The sequence below is a fragment of the Coenobita brevimanus genome, chromosome 80, assembly GCF_032717465.1.
Source record: "Coenobita brevimanus isolate Jiangsu-jjx chromosome 80, ASM3271746v2, whole genome shotgun sequence".
Classification (NCBI taxonomy): Eukaryota; Metazoa; Arthropoda; class Malacostraca; order Decapoda; family Coenobitidae; genus Coenobita; species Coenobita brevimanus.
Genome location: NC_137033.1, coordinates 44,828,932 through 44,846,445, shown reverse-complemented (window position 1 = coordinate 44,846,445; position 17,514 = coordinate 44,828,932).

Below are 17,514 nucleotides of genomic sequence, written 5' to 3'. Positions count from 1 at the left end.
AGGTAAATTTTAGGTAAGGAGAAAGGAGAGAGAAAAAAGGGAAGGAGAAAGGAGGGCAGATGGAAAAAGAGGTAGGATGAAATAGACACACTACACTTAGCTCCACCTTCCGGCCACTCTTAGGCCTCAACATTTCCTAGTTTTGCGGGCACTTGCTGGGATGGGAAGGACACAGGGAGGAATAGCAGTGGGTAAGGTAGAAATATGTGTGTGTGTGTGTGTGTGTGTGTGTGTGTGTGTGTGTGTGTGTGTGTGAGAGAGAGAGAGAGAGAGAGAGTGAGGGTGATGGGAGTGGATGAGGTGGAGAAAAGAGGGGCAGGGGGAGAGACGGAACAAAAGAGGGAAGGAAGGAGAGTAAGTAGGATCGAGAGCCATAAATCTAAACGTTCTTTCTCATCCAACTCCTTCCTCTCTCCCAGTTCCTCTCTGCTTGTTAGCCCCTGTTCCATTGGCCCTTTAAAAATTCTTATTTCTCTCGACTGAACACTGTCGTGTGGTGTTTGTATAAATATAATGATAATTGACCAGGTAAGGGTGAGTGAGATGAGTGGGTGGGGTAAAAGAGGGAGACCGAGGATGAGACAGAAGGGAGAAATGGATTGGTGTATGCGTGAGGGAGGTGTGAGTTGGAGAGAGGGCAGCCTAGTGGCGGATGAGTTAAAGATCACCCAAAAGGTTGATCTACATTTTCTTTAGAATAATAGATCAAAGGTCAAGGTTACATAACTAGATCAACATAAACAGCTTTCATCTGATGTAGACTAATCTTTACAGAAGTGTACAGGTTAAAACATGAACAGAGAGATTCAACTTCAGAAACAGTCAGTCAAAGGTCACGGTCACTGGGATAGGTCAGAAGTCAGGGTCACAAGACAAAGTCAACTTAGATTGGACCTGATTTAAACTAAAGTTGGTGGACGGGTTAAGAGTAAGGCAAAAAAGAAGTAATTTAGCTTTGAGAGTAATCTGTGGAAGGTCAAGGTCACAGGGCAAAGTCAAATATTCGATCCTTAGACCAGTTGATGGTCGCAGGTGTTGCAGTCCTTCGAGGCTCTTTTGGATTCTTTTTCCATTTTTAATGCTAACCAACGAAGTCTTCACATCTGTTACCACTTCCATAGCCAGACTTGGTACTGAGCTTAACAGGTGCATGAAGCATAAACATTAACAATATTAGTGTTTATTTATCTTTTTATTTATTTTAACCATTCTCCATTCCCTTGGGAATGCTTGTAGTCTTTAATTTTACACGTTGTGTCTTGGAATTCTCTTGTGTGGTATTTATGCTTATTTTAATACTGTCATAAAGGTTTTCGTGAACAACGTACAAGGAAATATTAAGAAGCTCTCTTTGTCTCTCTCTGTCTGTCTCTCTCTGAAACACAGAACTGAAAACAATACACCCCATTGGTGGTACCGCGCAGCGTGCACAGGTGTAATAATGAAAACAGTAAGAACAACCAAACCACACCATTATTTCCTTCACTGTGACGCCACCAATTGTAGAGAGAGAGAGAGAGAGAGAGAGAGAGAGAGTCACAAGGCTGAAGAATTTAACCCATTCACTACGATGTAATTATGATTTTATTTTGTTACTACCGGGCGATTGTACTCAGTATAAAAATATCCCGTAGTGAAGGTGCTAATGGAGGCGACACCTAATACCTCCAGTTGGCAAATCCTCTCTAAAACTGAGAAAAATCGTCTTGACTTTAGTGGTAGTAAGAATAAAAAGGAAAAAAAAAAAAACTAGCTGCAGGGCTTATGTAGGCAGTGAAGACAGCAGAGAAGCAATTGTGGTGGCCGCCCCCCCCCCCTACGCTAGTGGTGATGGCCGTGAGAGCAACAGTAATAACAAAGAAGAGGCTCAGGCACGAGAGAAAGAGAGAGAGAGAGAGAGAGAGAGAGAGAGACGCCCAACCATTTTCACAAAGAAGCACAGAAACACCAATACCCACAAAGTTATTTTTATGTATTTCAGCCTCACAACCAGCTCTCTCTCTCTCTCTCTCTCTCTCTCTCTCTGTTTTCTTTTCGCCTTCTTTCTCCTTTTCTCTCTTCCAGTTGTTGTTAATAGGAAAAAAATTGATGCTAATTATCACAATGCCCGACCACTGACCAGCCCACAATGTCCTTGTTCACAGGGTGTACTACTCCCGACCAGCCCCACCACCCACCACCTTCCCAGCCCGTCCCACACACTCTTCGCCAAGCCATCATAGTTTCTGCTTCCTAACCTTAAAGTTCTAGGGAAAAAAAATTACTTAAACCTTCCCCACGCTAACACCACCCAATATATTTTACAATGCTCGTTCTCATAGACGGTACTTTCATCCTGACACACTAACTAGCATACAAACTCATTCCTCTAACTGTATCCTATTCATCATTCCATCTCTGTATATATGTGAAAGACATGACATACATTTTACCGGCCAAACTACACCAGTCTCCTCAGGGTATATTCCCCTTCTGTATCCAATACCCATCGTCATCCCAGTCCATCCTACCTATCTATCTCTAGCTCTGTTTCTTAAATTTTGCCTGCCATTTTTATTCCTAGGAAAAGTTTTTGCCTTCCTACCTACAATGCTGGATCCTCCCACCCTGCCTCACTAACTAACCCCATTCCAACTCGCTGAACACACATCTTTCTTTCTGGGGAAAAAAAAAAAATCAGAAATTCGACATCAAGGAAAGCACTGCCTCGATATGGCTGTTGGATCAGAACATGGCTTCATATGCTTGTTGAATCTGAATATTTATACCGTACAAATTTCAGTTATTTTACATTCCATGTAAAAAAATTACACGAATTGTAAATGATAGGAAGAAAACCTACTGCCGAACTATCTTTTTCTTATATATTTGTGATTAGGTTTCATGTTTGTTCATTAGTGATTAGGACGGGTTATCTCGATGGGTCTGTGTGGTCTGTGTATCTGTAAAGCACCGCACTCTCTCTCTCTCTCTCTCTCTCTCTCTCTCTCTCTCTCTCTCTCTCTCTCTCTCTCCATAGCGAGGGTGGGAGAGAATATATTACTCTAATTCTCTTCCTGTCTTGCAGCTCGTAAGCCTAGAGAAATAAGGCAAGTGGACCGAGAATGAGTTACACCAAGGCCTGAGAATAAGAGAAAAATACAAAAATTAAGAAAGCACCAACAAGTGACGTGATAAGGCAAAAAATAAGAAAATAACATCAAGAAAATGCAAAATTTGAACTGGGCATGATTTTTTAGGGCAGTTTTTACAACTTGAGCCAGCTGAAAATATCGGTGTTAGAACCAAGTATAACTGACTGAGTAAAAGACGTAGATGAGGATAGACAACTCAAAGCTATAAGAGTGTCTTGGAATATAGAAATTAGCCAAGAACTGGTTGATAAAGAAGGGAGGTGATTTTATTTGATGAGTGGCTGATATTAAGGAAGTATTTGTAAAGGTAAAAAAGACTAATAATAGCTGTCAAATAATCCAATACAGGTTATTAATATCCTGGTTTAATTGGGGCGATAATATAAGGGTACAACTAAGAATACTTCATGAAGAATAGTAGAGAAGTAACTGAAGTGAGGCTGATAATAATGTAAGAGGAAGGAGATCTTATACAGGTGAATTATTATTTTAGAGAATATGGATGAAACTGAAGCAAACTGAAAATGCCGTTGAGAATACTTAGAATAATTAATGAAGAGGAGTCGAGAAAAATACCAATAGGGTATTGACAATAAAAACGAAGAATAATTAGTCCTTAGATCACAGGTGAATTTCCAGTGGTAAGTAAAATAATCTTTCACTAGCCAGACGAAAGTTTTAATGGTCAGTATAAAATAATGGCTGAAGATAATGATAATATTAAATGGTGAAGAGTAAGATAACTGTGGAATAATTAGAATAATAACATAATTATCACAATTATCAGGAGTGAGGAACACAAAGGAAGAAAACTGAGAACTACGAGTATTAGAGACTACGATTATGCTCCATAACTCCCTCTCAGCTGAATATAATCATCTAATATTAAGTAGGATAAGGTACCAGAGTTCTCCTGACCATGAATTAGGTAATGGCACCAGTATAAACACTCACGCTTCTATGACCCACCCTTAGGTAAATAAAATCATCTGGTGTTGTCTGGAATAAATTACTGTTCTCTTTAACTTAGCCCAGATTTTCGTCTTTTTACAGTCTATTTGATGAAGCTCGGTGGCAGAACAGGACAATACTATGGCCCTACATCCCTTCAATGGCACTTCTTCATGACTAGCATCATTTCCTAGTGTTAATTTATTGCTACAAGTCAGCACTAAAGATAAAGAAGTGACAATTTTAGGCCAAGTTAGAATAAATAGAGTATTGAGTTGTTCCGAGCAGCCAAGAGTTAATGATATGGGAATTTAGGCTCTAAGGCTCCTATGACCCACTCTCAGCTGAATAAAATCGTCTGGTGTCGGCTGGAATAGAAAAGTGTTGCTCTGATCATGAATAGGGTAATAAATAGATGTAAGACATAAAGCTGAAGGGAGTAGGAATATAACAGAATGCACAACAGAGTGATTTACAGACAAGAGTACGATATGTAACTTTCAGGAGTGATGATACTAACTTCAGAAAAGACCTAAAAACATACATATTCTCTTCTGTATGACGACTTTTTTTACTCTCTCTCTCTCTCTCTCTCTCTCTCTCTCTCTCTCTCTCTCTCTCTCTCTCTCTCTCTCTCTCTCTCTCTTCTCACCCGGCTTCATCCCAACAATTGTATTCAACAGAGGAAAGACATTTACTGACAGAGTTAATACAGACTTTTTTTTTCTTAGCCTATCCATAAAGAAAAATTTCCTCAGTACAAAATAAAATTGTCTGTAGGTAACAAACGTACAGTATATTACACAAATCTTCATCGTATTACAAGGGGTTAATTAGAAGAGGCCTTAGCTTAGTGCCTATCGACTGTGCGAGGGTCACTAAGACCTTAGCTTAGTGCCTATCGACTGTGCGAGGGTCACTAAGGCCTTAGCTTAGTGCCTATCGACTGTGCCAGGGTCACTAAGGCCTTAGCTTTGTGCCTATCGACTGTGCGAGGGTCACTAAGGCCTTAGCTTAGTGCCTATCGACTGTGCGAGGGTCACTAAGGCCTTAGCTTAGTGTTTATCGACTGTGCGAGGGTCACTAAGGCCTTAGCTTAGTGCCTATCGACTGTGCGAGGGTCACTAAGGCCTTAGCTTAGTGTTTATCGACTGTGCGAGGGTCACTAAGGCCTTAGCTTAGTGCCTATCGACTGTGCGAGGGTCACTAAGGCCTTAGCTTAGTGCCTATCGACTGTGCGAGGGTCACTAAGGCAGATGGTATATTTTTGCTGAGTCCCATACATGCCCTGCAATACGAGCCGAGAGGGTTTGTTTACATTCAAGTCCCCAGTTACTGTACACTTCTGGGTGAACAGGGACCAAGGGCAACCACAGTAAGTCCATTAGTCTGGCCCACCGAAGAATTAACTCGAAGTTCTTCCAGTTGCGGGCTCATTGTGCTAACCAGTGCACCACCAGCCCCCGCTCCCCTTTCAATGAGGGAGTCACGCCCCCTCCATTCCCGTAACGCCTTCCACCCCTCTCCCTTAACCTCACTCAGTCCAACGACGTATAACAATAGAACGATAATATGCAGCTCAGCAGAGACTTTTGCTGACCAGAGGGGTTAGGTACATCCTTCATTAACCTCCTCACTTCGAGGACCCTCACTAATCTTAATGGAATAATCAGGCAGAGTAAAGGCGACAAAAATAGGTCTTGCGGCAAAGGTACCCCTATAGTGTACGGTGCAGCTTATTATTTTTTTTTAAATTCCTATCACCACTTAATTCCTTTCACCTTAACCTGGCTCAGATTTTCGTCCATTTGCTGCTTATTTCAAGTAGCTCTGTGGAAGAATAAGACAACAGTATGGCTCTATACCCATGTTGTAGCACTTCGTGACTAGCATCACACTTCAGTGCCAATCTGTTTTTACTTCTAAGCACTAAAGATGTGCAAAGGTTAATGTTAGGCCAAGTTAGAGTAAAAGGAGTATAGTTGAATCTATTAATCTTGTGAGGGCCATACTAAAGCTGTCAGCCTACGTTGTAGCTTTGTTTTACTGCTGCCTCTGCCTTATCCGTTGTAGCCGCTGGTGGATGGTGTGCGTGGCCACCTTGCTACTGGAACAACCCGAGGTACTGTACATTATCGCGCCGGTCAGACTCGAGGACAAAGTACCTCCTTCCCATCCAATATATTACCACTATGCCGGGAATCGAACCCGGGACTCCCCAGTGTGAGCCAGGCAGCAATCCACTCCGCCATGACCAGGTAACAGTTATCTCACATTGTCACAGTCTTGTAACCAATGTCCCTCCGCCGCCATTGTGGGCCTGAAGAGGTGAGACAACCCCCTGGCACTCTGGCAAGTAGATGCTATTAATCTATCCCTAGCACTTACGGCAAGTCAGGATGAAGAGAGAAACGTGTACTTTAAGCAGGAAAAATCATCCAATATATTACCACTATGCCGGCAATCGAACCCCAGAACACTCTTCATCAGTGATTTGTTTTGTGTACCGGTAAAAAAAATTTAAGATTCTTTTGTGAGTTACAGGTATAACATTTTAATATCGACAATAGATAGAAAGAAGGAAAGAACGGAAGATGTATGGATAGATAGATAGACAGATAGATAAATTGATAGATAGATAGATAATTAGACAGATAGACAGATATTTAGAGTCTCTGGCGAGTTACCCGTATACTATTTTAATATAGGCAATATAGATAGATATGAAGTTTCATAGATAGACAGATGGACAGATAGATAGATAGATCTAGCAAAAGGCTGCTAACATTTACAGAAATAAACTGATAAGGAACGGGTCCTGGATAGTCTGCAACTGAAGAGAATAATGATTTTCAATAGGACTCTTTGCATGAACTGCTGGATTAGAAATCTAGAAGTTATTTTACTTTGATTGGGTGGTTGATTTTCTATCCTCTTTACTTTGATTGGGTTATCAATTGTATCTCCCGTTATTTGTTTGTATTAATTCTGTGAGTATGGTGTAAATCAGAGGCAGGCAATCGAGTGTCCAGTACATCAACAGTTTCCCATTGACCACAGCACAAGGGGGAACAGATGGCCACTAGATCATCCTTGTGTTGTGGATGAAGGTGGCAGAGAGGGTGGGAGAAAGGATAAGGGAGAGAGGATGGAGAAGGGGGAGGAGAACGGGAAAGAGAGGAAGGGTGGGAGAGTGGAGCTGGATGGGAGAGGAAAGGGAGAGGGGAAGAGGGTGGGAGGAGGATGGGAGAAGAAAGGGAAATAAGAGGAAAGTTGGAGGAGGATGGGAGAGGAAAGATAAGAGAAGGAAGGGAAGGTTGGAGGTTGCGACAAAAGAGGAAAGGTTAGTGGGTGGGAGAGAGGAAATGGGAAGAGAGAAGAGATATAATGGATGTAAAGGAAGGTAAGGTACGAGTTGGAGGATGTGAGGAAGGAGTGAAAGGGGGAAAAGGAAGATAGGAGAGATGAGGGATGGTAGGGGCAAGAAAGGAAGGAAGGATGGAGAGAGGTAGGACGAGGAATGAAAGAAGGAAAATGAGAGAGAAGAAAAGAAGGGAAGAAGTGGAGAGAGAGGATGAAACATCAGAGGGTAGTAGAAGAAGGGGAAAGAAATGGAAAGATGGAATAGAGAAGAGAAAATAGATGAGAAAAGAAGAGAACAGCGAGAGAGGGAGAGGGGGGAGGAGGAAGGTAGGAAGACAGACTGTAAGACGAGAAGCTGGAAAGAATGTTAAAAGGAAAGACGAAATAAGAAAACGGATAAGAAAAGGAGGTGTAAATGGAGGTAGGAGGAAAGAAAAGAAGACAAATGAAAGAACGATAAACTGTAGGGAGCGGGGTATGGTAAAGGAGAGAGAGGAATGGAAAAATTGGTAGACAGGAGGAGAAGGAGGGAAGGCAGACGGTATAGAGACATGGGCGAGAACTGTGGAAAGGTAAAGAAAAGTAAGAAATAATGGACATATTAACAACAGAAGTAATAGTTCGTTCGAGGGGAGTCAGAAATGAAGAGGTGATTTCAGTGGAAAGATAAAGTGGAAAAGGACATGGAAAGATGGGCAGAAATGCAGAGAAGAAATGGAGATAAAAGAAGGAAGTGGAGGGGGGGGGGAATGAAAGGTGAAAGAGGATATGGGGAATTGTATAAGTTTGTTAGGGAGTAATGTAAGGAGTTCAGATGAAGAAGCACATAATGTGGAAGGACAGAAGTGAAAGTTAGAAAAAAAGAGGGAGGAGAGAGGAAGAAGGAAGAGAGAAGGAGAGACGGAGCAGAAAGCAGGTGTATAAGTGAGGGATATCAGAGTGAATGAGAGTTGAGGAAGGACCTACCGTAGAAAATGAGAAAACGATGAGACGAAAGGGAATAAGAGTATTGAGGAAGATGGATTCGTGAGGAGCTTACGTAGTTTCTCGTTCACATGAGGCTCACCAGCACCTCATCTTAACTGTTTGCTATTCATAACACCTTAATGTTGTTTTGTCTCCGTCTATAGCCATATTCCTTAATGCTATAAGGGGTGGCCAAAAACAAATCGCCTCCGTCACCTAGTTCACTGTCATTAGGATGTCCTCACTCCACCCCACCCACCCCCCTCTCAAATATATCTATCTCTCCACCCGACTCCTCCATCTCATCACCGGTCTTTTCCCCACCCTTCCCCCCTCCATCTCATTCACTTATACTTTCCTAGCGAGTGTCTTATTTTCCATCCTCTCCATCTGAACAAACCATCTTGGAGCATTTCTCCTAACACTTTCAGTCACATACCCATCAACACCACAATGCTCCTTCACTTCATCGTTTGTCTGCGTTCCATGTAACTTCACACGCTCCTCTCTGATAACTTGTTTTTACTGCTTTAACTCTTGACTTTGTCCTTTCAGCAGGGCCCAAACATCGCTTCTATACGTTACAGTAGGGATGACTATGCTGTCATGCAGCAATTATTATTATTATTATTTTTTTTAATAAATCCATATTTACTTCCCTATTCCTTACCAATGCTTTTGAAGAATCAGCAACCTTTCTACCCTACTGTACCCCTTGATGCACTTAACTGTTTTGTATTTTAGCTGTTTTTCATCCATCGAGATAGTTTACATATTACATTCAAAATTCTGCAATTGAGTGCAATATGCAGACATAACCTGGTAAGGAAGAGGGATCAGCGAACCGCCTCAGACTACAAGACTGTGGCCGACACACGTAGGTAAACAGGGAGACTGGTGTAGGACGAATGTTGGAGGTGGTCATAGTAGTGGAGGTGTGGACTGCTGACCGTCCGGACGCGAGAACAATCTCAAGGTAGGCCATGAAACTGCGTGAGGATTTGAGTTTCGCGGAAGGAATGTTAACTGACCATCCTTTAATCTGGTCCGCCTACAGCATGTCATAATATTATCCCCCGCTAATACCATCACAGAAGTCCTTAGGCTAATGAGATAGCCAGAGTACGTTACAGTATAGATGGTACAAATGCACACATGGGTTCCTATACACCTCTCCGAAACGGTCTCGACCCAAAATAAAACAGTTCAATCCCACTGCTCAAACACTTCAGAGAGCCATTTCAGTGGTTTATAATTCTGAATGTGCCAATGAGTCATGTGGGCAACTGCGTGTATCAGCATCCAAGTGGTGACATATGATGTATGCGCCGTCTGTTGCGCGTAAGAAGACTATCTTGGTATAAGTAAAGGTACCGGTATGTTTGGCTAGTGCTCTAAGTTATATTCACAAAAAATGCGACAAATATGCCATATGATAACGAACAGAAGAAACGAGAGAAAGAAGAGATCAAGAAGAGGAAAAGGGCGAGAAGTACGGGGACTAAAAGGTAAGGTGAAAGAAGAGTTAGACTAGTATAAAGAGGGTCATTTAAAAAGTATTAGGTAGAAGGATGTGAGTAAGGGAGAAGAGAAGGAATGATGGAAGAGGGAGTGAGAGAAGAACGAGAAGAAAATGGAATTCAGAAATTGACGTAAAGAGACGTTTAAGGAAGACATTGGGAGAGAAGGATGTGAGCAAGGGAGGAAAGGAGGAGGGGAGAGAGTGATGTAAGAGAAATGGAGAGATTAGGAAAGAGATAAGAGGAAGATAAAAGAAGAATAATCACTCTTAGATGGGGTCCGAAAGTGAAAACCGTGTATGGGGAAGGAGAGAGAGAGAGAGAGAGAGAGAGAGAGAGAGAGAGAGAGAGAGAGAGAGAGAGGTACGTATATTTCTGTATGTCAAGATTACGTATACCCAACATATTGTACACTAGAATTATTGGCCTAAGGAGAGAGAGAGAGAGAGAGAGAGAGAGAGGCGTATATTACAGTATGTCAGTATTACGTACAGCCAAATTACTGTACACTAGAATTACAGGCCTAAGGAGAGAGAGAGAGAGAGAGAGAGAGAGAGAGAGAGAGAGAGAGGCGTATATTACAGTATGTCAGTATTACGTACAGCCAACTTACTGTACACTAGAATTACAGGCCTAAGATGAGAGAGAGAGAGAGAGAGAGATTTCGCGTTCATCATTGTCACCGTCGTAATCATCATCATTTCCTTCTCAGTCATTATCATCCTCGCCACAATCATTCTCTTCCTGCTTCTCTTCCCCTTCCTCCTCCTCCTCCTCATCATCATCATCATCATCATCATCATCATCATCATCATCATCATCATCTTAACCTTCTTTCCTACTGTTATAATATAAATAGGATGAATATGATCCAGATTCAGAAAAAAAAGGATGACACAAAAAAGTCTACTTATGGACAGAGTGCCAGCGTCAGTGTGCCACAGCTGCATTGACTCATCATTCTATTTAACCACTTCAACCCCATGACGGCGCTGGATTGGGACGCCTTCATGTGGTGGCACCGATATACCCTAACCGAGTTGCTCTGCTGCCTGTTATACACATGTTCCTCAGCTCCCTCCCCATCTACTGAAGGAAGATGGTGAGTTACAGGACGAGGGCAACTTCAGCCTGCAGCCACTGTGATCTCGTTTACAAGAGGCTGAGGTTGCCACTACTGCTACTCATTGTCCCCTGATATACAGTATATACTGTCTAATCTACTCTTGCTGCTTTACTTCCAGCCTAATTATGGAGAGATTAATTTTCTTATTTATTTATTTATTTTTGCAGATGGGTTAACGAAGGTAATATCTATCCCCTCCAGTTTGGAAAATCTCTCATAATCTAAGTAAAATAGTGGGAAAATAGGAGACATGAAAGGGAATATGTATCCTGGGGCTGAAGGTGTTAAATTATCCATTAATCACACAGCTGCAGGGAAAGCAAAAAGTGGCTATAATGTTACGGAGAAAAGAAATACATGCATAATTCTGCATGAAGTTTATAAAAGACAAACAAATATGTGAAGATAATTGAGCTTGTGAAGTGGATTCTCGGTGCTTTAATGGTTGTGTGGCCCGTTTCTTAGGTCATGAGGTTGGCAATTATCCCCCTTTCGTATTACATTTTCATTACTATATTTCCAAATCCATTTTTATCTCATCATCAGGTGAAAAAGGTCATTGTGGTGGTGGTGGTGGTGGTGGTGTTTACTAAAGAAATTCAAATTTCTACGGAAGTAATACACTATAATATGTAATTTATAGGTATCATGTGAAAAGCAATACTTTTCCTCGGAAAGCTTAGAAAAATATCTGCATCGCCGGCCATCTAAGTAAGTAAGTTCTTTCCCAGGCAGACATAATATGCGAAATTATTACATATCCATTTCAATGATAGAAAAACAACCACGAAACAGAGCTGTAATAAAGGTGATTAATATAATGAAGAAAAGTATTTCTTGAGATAATTTTTCAGTATTGTTTATGCACATGGATCTGAATTCTCATACATGTACCGTATAAGAGATACTCTGTTGTTTAGTCAGGAAAAAGCAGTGTTCATACTTAGCTTGCAACCTTCCCCCTGGACCTTACCTGAAATGGAGAAAAACAATATGTTAAATCGTTTAGGTTAGAAATTAATTGCTTAAAAAGGCACAAATATAGAATCAGACATTATATAATTTAATGCATAAGTAAATGGTTTAAGCTTCGACTATAATTACCTACAACGTATTAAATTGTTGTAATCGCAATTATTTACGGTCCCGTGTGATGATGTCTTTGTACTTGTGTCGTGATATGCAAGGTTTATGAGACTGCAGCGTGCTTAATCTGTTGCTGTTGCCTTTTTATGCTTGAAGAAAGAATTGAACGGAGCTTTAGTAATACCCATACTTACCAGCGTCCTATGACGGACACCAATATCAATCCACTTCTACGCGATGAACAACGAAACAGTGAGCAATGATTTTCGAAACCCAGTAATGTGACCTTAGGAGCCCAACAAACTTTCAGTACTATGGTATAAGAGTTTCAAAACTGTTCGACTGAAGAATGGATAAATTTTTCTGATCGCAACAATACAATGCCCATTTTTGCATGACTGAATCTCTCGCCCATCCGTTTCATGTCAACTCGTCCACTGCCCATCTCTCCCCCACGACAAACTTTCAGAAGAAATCCGTTCCCCCCGCTAATGCCAGCCCTCATACAACGCCCAACTTCACAGGGTGTGTTGATCCCCTCGGGCCTTCCATTCACCACCATCATAACTCATCCCACCCGATCCCACCTACTCATTTCCGCCCACCACACCCGTTTTCCCCCCGTCGCCTCTGACATGCATCTTACCGACCTGCCAACAACACCCATCTCCACAGCATAATACTTTCCCAGTGAGCACCACCAATAACACCGTTCCAGCCTATCCCACCCGCTCCTCTCCACCCATGTCGCCCATTTCTACACCTATGTCGTGAAAATGATAAAAATCAGTGTCGTGACTCACAACCGAGTTACAGTAGACCAGATTAACAGGATATATTTACCTCGTTGTGCTCGCCCCCCGCCAACCACCAGCATCCCAGCCCATCCCACCGCCTCGTCTCCCACCATTCCACAAGTAGGCCTACTGGCAGACTGGAAATGCCGTATCTCATCTAACTCCTCCATATCGAAAGATCTCTCATAAGCTGAATAAAATCGTCAGAGAAGAGCAAGAATAAAATAAAGACATCATGACAGTAATAGGTTAGTATTCTGAATAAAAAAAAAAAATAAAAAAAAACTACAAAGGCCTGGTGTCGCATTCTCGTCAGGTAAACAATCTGTGTGGCACCTGTAGATGATACATTGCGGCAAGTGGAAAATGTTGGGTGGGAGAGACACAGGTTACAGCTTGAATACTTTATTTTCTCTAATGCGAAGTTCTGTGTAGCGCGAAACGTTAGATGAAATACATAATTCAAACTCCAGCCTGTCTCTCTCTCCCACCCAGCATGTGTAGCACCTTTCCTGCCAGGTTACTTCTTCAAGTGACATTAACCCCTGAAATACTGTTGTTTATTTTATACTGCATTGTAGTAGCAGGTAACGAAGAGGACGTACTAAGCCTTCTTAGCTGAGTGATGTAGAATGCTCGCTCGGTATATACCTTGTGTAGCTCAGGCTCTTGATTATATCTTTGAACCTTCACTTGCGTTTCACTACTATGATGGGTGCAGGCAGCTGTGTGTGTGTGTGTGTGTGTGTGTGAGTGTGTGTGTGTGTGTGTGTGTGTGTGTGTGTGTGTGTGTGTGTGTGTGAGAGAGAGAGAGAGAGAGAGAGAGAGAGAGAGACCAAAGTAAGGGCTTGTTTCGGGAAATAATTGAATGTTATTTGAATGGGAATAGGGAGGGAGAAGTGGTTCTGAGTTACAGGAAGGAAAGGAAGGGTAAAAGATGAATGGAGAAGGGTGATAATTAAAGGAAAGGGAGAAACGGGGGTAGAGGAAAAGGAAGGGAGAGAGCCTGAATGAATGAAGAGAGAAGGGAAGGCGTGAATGGGGAAGAGAAGAGTAAAGGGGTAGCGGAGATGAAAAGGAACGGGCGTGGGTGAAGGGAAACGAAATGGAAAGGTGTCAGTGGGGAGGAAAGGTGAAAGGTGTGTGTGGGTTGGGGTAAGAAAGGGGTTCTGTCAGTCTTGCAAGGGTGAAGGAGGGGGAAAGAGTAAGGCAAGAGTGCACGGAGAGGAAAAGGATGGGACAGAAAGGAAGGAAAGGGGAAAAGAAGGAATGTAAGATGTCGATGACCGAGTAATTCCTTGTCTTTACGGTATGATGATGTGTGGAAAAGCTTGGACCTGTGGTGAAGGGAAAGGAAGGGTAGGAGAGAGGGAGACTGGAAGGAGGAGAGTGAATGGGAAGTGGAACGAGAGTACTAATGAAGCGAGAGGTGGATAGGAAAGAGAGTGATTTGAGGAAGAAGGTGGAGGGAAAGAGGAGGGAAGGGATTGGAGGGAATAGGAGAACAGCATGGAAAGAACGGTATGGAAGGGAGGAGTGGGAAAGGGGGGAGCGAGGAATTGGAGGGCGGAAGGGAACGGGGGGAGGAGCGGTTAGGATTGGCAGAGGATGATGAGGGGATAGGAGAGGGGAAGGAAATGGAAGAAGAAAGGCAAGAGGGAAAAAAGTGATGATTAATAAGAAGGGGTACTAGTAGAAGGGGATAAGAGACGGACGGTTGCAGGGAGAAGAGGAGAGGGAGAGAATGGAGGAGGGGAGAGGGAAGACAGAAGTGAAGAGAAGAAAGTGGGAGGGGATAGGAAGGGATTAGAAAGGGGATTTGAGAGGGGGAAGAGAGGATCGCAGGAAGAGGAAGGAGGGATTACATTTTCCAGCCACATACGAGAGTGAATGGAATAAGAATCACAAAACTCGACTTTGCTGAACAGATCGTGCTAGCTAACGTGCCACTACATTTTTATTTCCTCCGCCAACGAAGTTGGATGAAGAGTTTTATTCATCCGTGTTTGTTTGTCTGTTTGTGTACAGGGTGTCTCAAAAAGGTGCTATCGGATTTCAGCGAAGTCTGATGGATAGGTGGCCAGTGGTAAAGGAAGAGTTGATTAAATCTGAGGTGGATCCAGATCCGGATGCAGGAAATAAATATACATATAATTTTTATTGGTGTTGGCGGAGATATATGTTTCTTGTGTAACAGTGCAGACTATGGCCGTAAAATTAATTGGCTATGTGAGACCGGAAAAGTATTCGTATTGTAGGAAGGAGGAATTACATCAGTATGTCATAAAGTTTTATTGGCGTTGGCGACGACGTGCGCTCTTGGAACGCGTTGTAGTTACCCGTCCCCGTCCCGGAGGGGCTTGGGGACGGGTATTGTTTTCACTCGGTTTGTCTGTTTGTCTGTCTGTCTGTCTGTCTCTGTTAACAACTTGATGCTAAAACTACTGGAGCGATTTTGAATAACATTGCAGGAATGATGGGCTATGACCTTCTAATCACCTGATTAAATTTTGGGCCAAGTTGGGCCAAGGCCCAGGCTGTAGGTCGAAAAATGTAAAAAAAAAAAAAAAGTGTAAAAAATAGTTTTCTTCGCCAAAACTCCTTTCAGTTTCTTCACATCGACATGAAACCAAAACCTAAAGGTGCATCTTTCAAATCTGCATCCTATAACATGTCTCATTACATCAGGGGAGTCACCCCAGTTAACGGTAGGGGGGATCAATGTCAGCTGGGTCGGGCCTAAAATGTCAAATGGGCATAAAATCGTCAGTTTTCACCCGATTTTCTTCAAATTTGATCTGTGACATATTTGACTTGATATCCTGTTGTATTTATACGTCAGCACTAAAATGACTGCCGGTGACGGGTTTGCTGTGCCTTGGCACCGCTTCTTGTTTATATGTGTATCCTATCTGTTGTCACCTAAGTTTTTCATATATTTGTACTTATTTTTCTTTACTTACTTCATTTTGGTCTTACTGTTGGTCTGTTTATACACCTGTTTATTGATCCACTATCTGTTCACTGACAAACAGGTAAGGAAGTCATGCTAGGGAGCCTCCAAAGTCCCCAACACCACCATATTCTTTGTTGCCATTCCCTCACATTCCACACCTTCACAACATTTGTTCTTACAGCACAGTTTGTTTTCACAACCCTTGTGAAAAAGGTATCCTTAATCCATTTATGGCCTCTTTAACTGCGTGAATCCTTAACTGTTTTATTCATAATACAGCCAGACTAGATTATTCAGCTTTGGTGTTGTCTTCTCACCGTCATAGTTTTAATAACACACTCCAGTATGTCTCCCAGGACGTGAGGAATTATCTGTATTATTTTTAAGGACTCCACATTTTGTGGAGTTCATAATGATACTGTAGATATTATTCATTTTTTTTTTTTTTTGGGGGGGGGAGAAGATCTAGAAGGCTGGCATTCCAAGACCGTTCGAGATAGAGACTTGAAACTTTCAGGAGAGATATATCTTGATTACAAGCTTCTTTTGGCATTTTTTTTTTTTCCTAGCACGAGCGCCGCACGAGCGCAGCACGAGCGCCCTCTGTTAATTTTTTTTTTATTTCGGCTATCCTACACAGCAAAAACTACTGAATTAATTGCTTTGCAAATGTTCCAGTATGTAGTCTTCAATATATACTAGTGCACCTGGGTACTGATATTGAGATCCACCAAGTACTTTTCGAGATATTGAGGGAAATCAAAATGGCCGCCTCATGCCTAAAAGTGTTAAATCGGAAAGTTTTTGGCTGCGTTTGACCAAACTCTGTCGAAATGTAGTGGGTCATGAGTGAACGTGATTTGCATAGTATAAATGGCCTTGACCTTCATCTCATGGCCACAGGTCAAATTTTTTTTGAGTCGTTAAAAGTCCCTTAAAATGAGGCCTACAGTGATAACAAAAGTATTTTCATCTGGAATGTGGAGTTCTTTGAATATTGCTTTAGCAATTTTAGAATTCTAGTTGTTGCTGTTATAATAATGATAATAATAATAATAATAATAATAATTATTATTATTATTATTATTACTATTATTATTATTTTGTTATTGTTATTATTATTATTATTATTATTATTATTATTATTATTATTATTGATATTGTTATTATTATTATTATTATTATTATTATTATTATTATCATCATCATCATTATTATTATTACTATTATTATATCCCTCTGGCAATTGTATTCAAGTAGAATGGTCTTTGGACGTCACATTTTTTTTCTTTTACTTCACTTTCATTTCTAACCCCTTCTCTGAAATTATTATTTTGTACTTTTCAATATAGTCACGCTACTGCTGTACTATTTTATCAAGCTTTGGGGAGACATCTAGCATGAGGTAAATTAAAGCTCTATGTAACCTATCAAGTTCGAAAATTCTCTCTAGATCGGCGTAAACTTCTCTTTAGATACCATACAAATGACCTCAACGTATTGTACAGGCTAACCCCTTCAGTGCGATGCCACCTTAAATACATAATTATTTCTGCCACCAGATATTTGTGTTTAGCTTAAGTGAGCCTTTGGAACAAAGGAAAAATACAGCCTT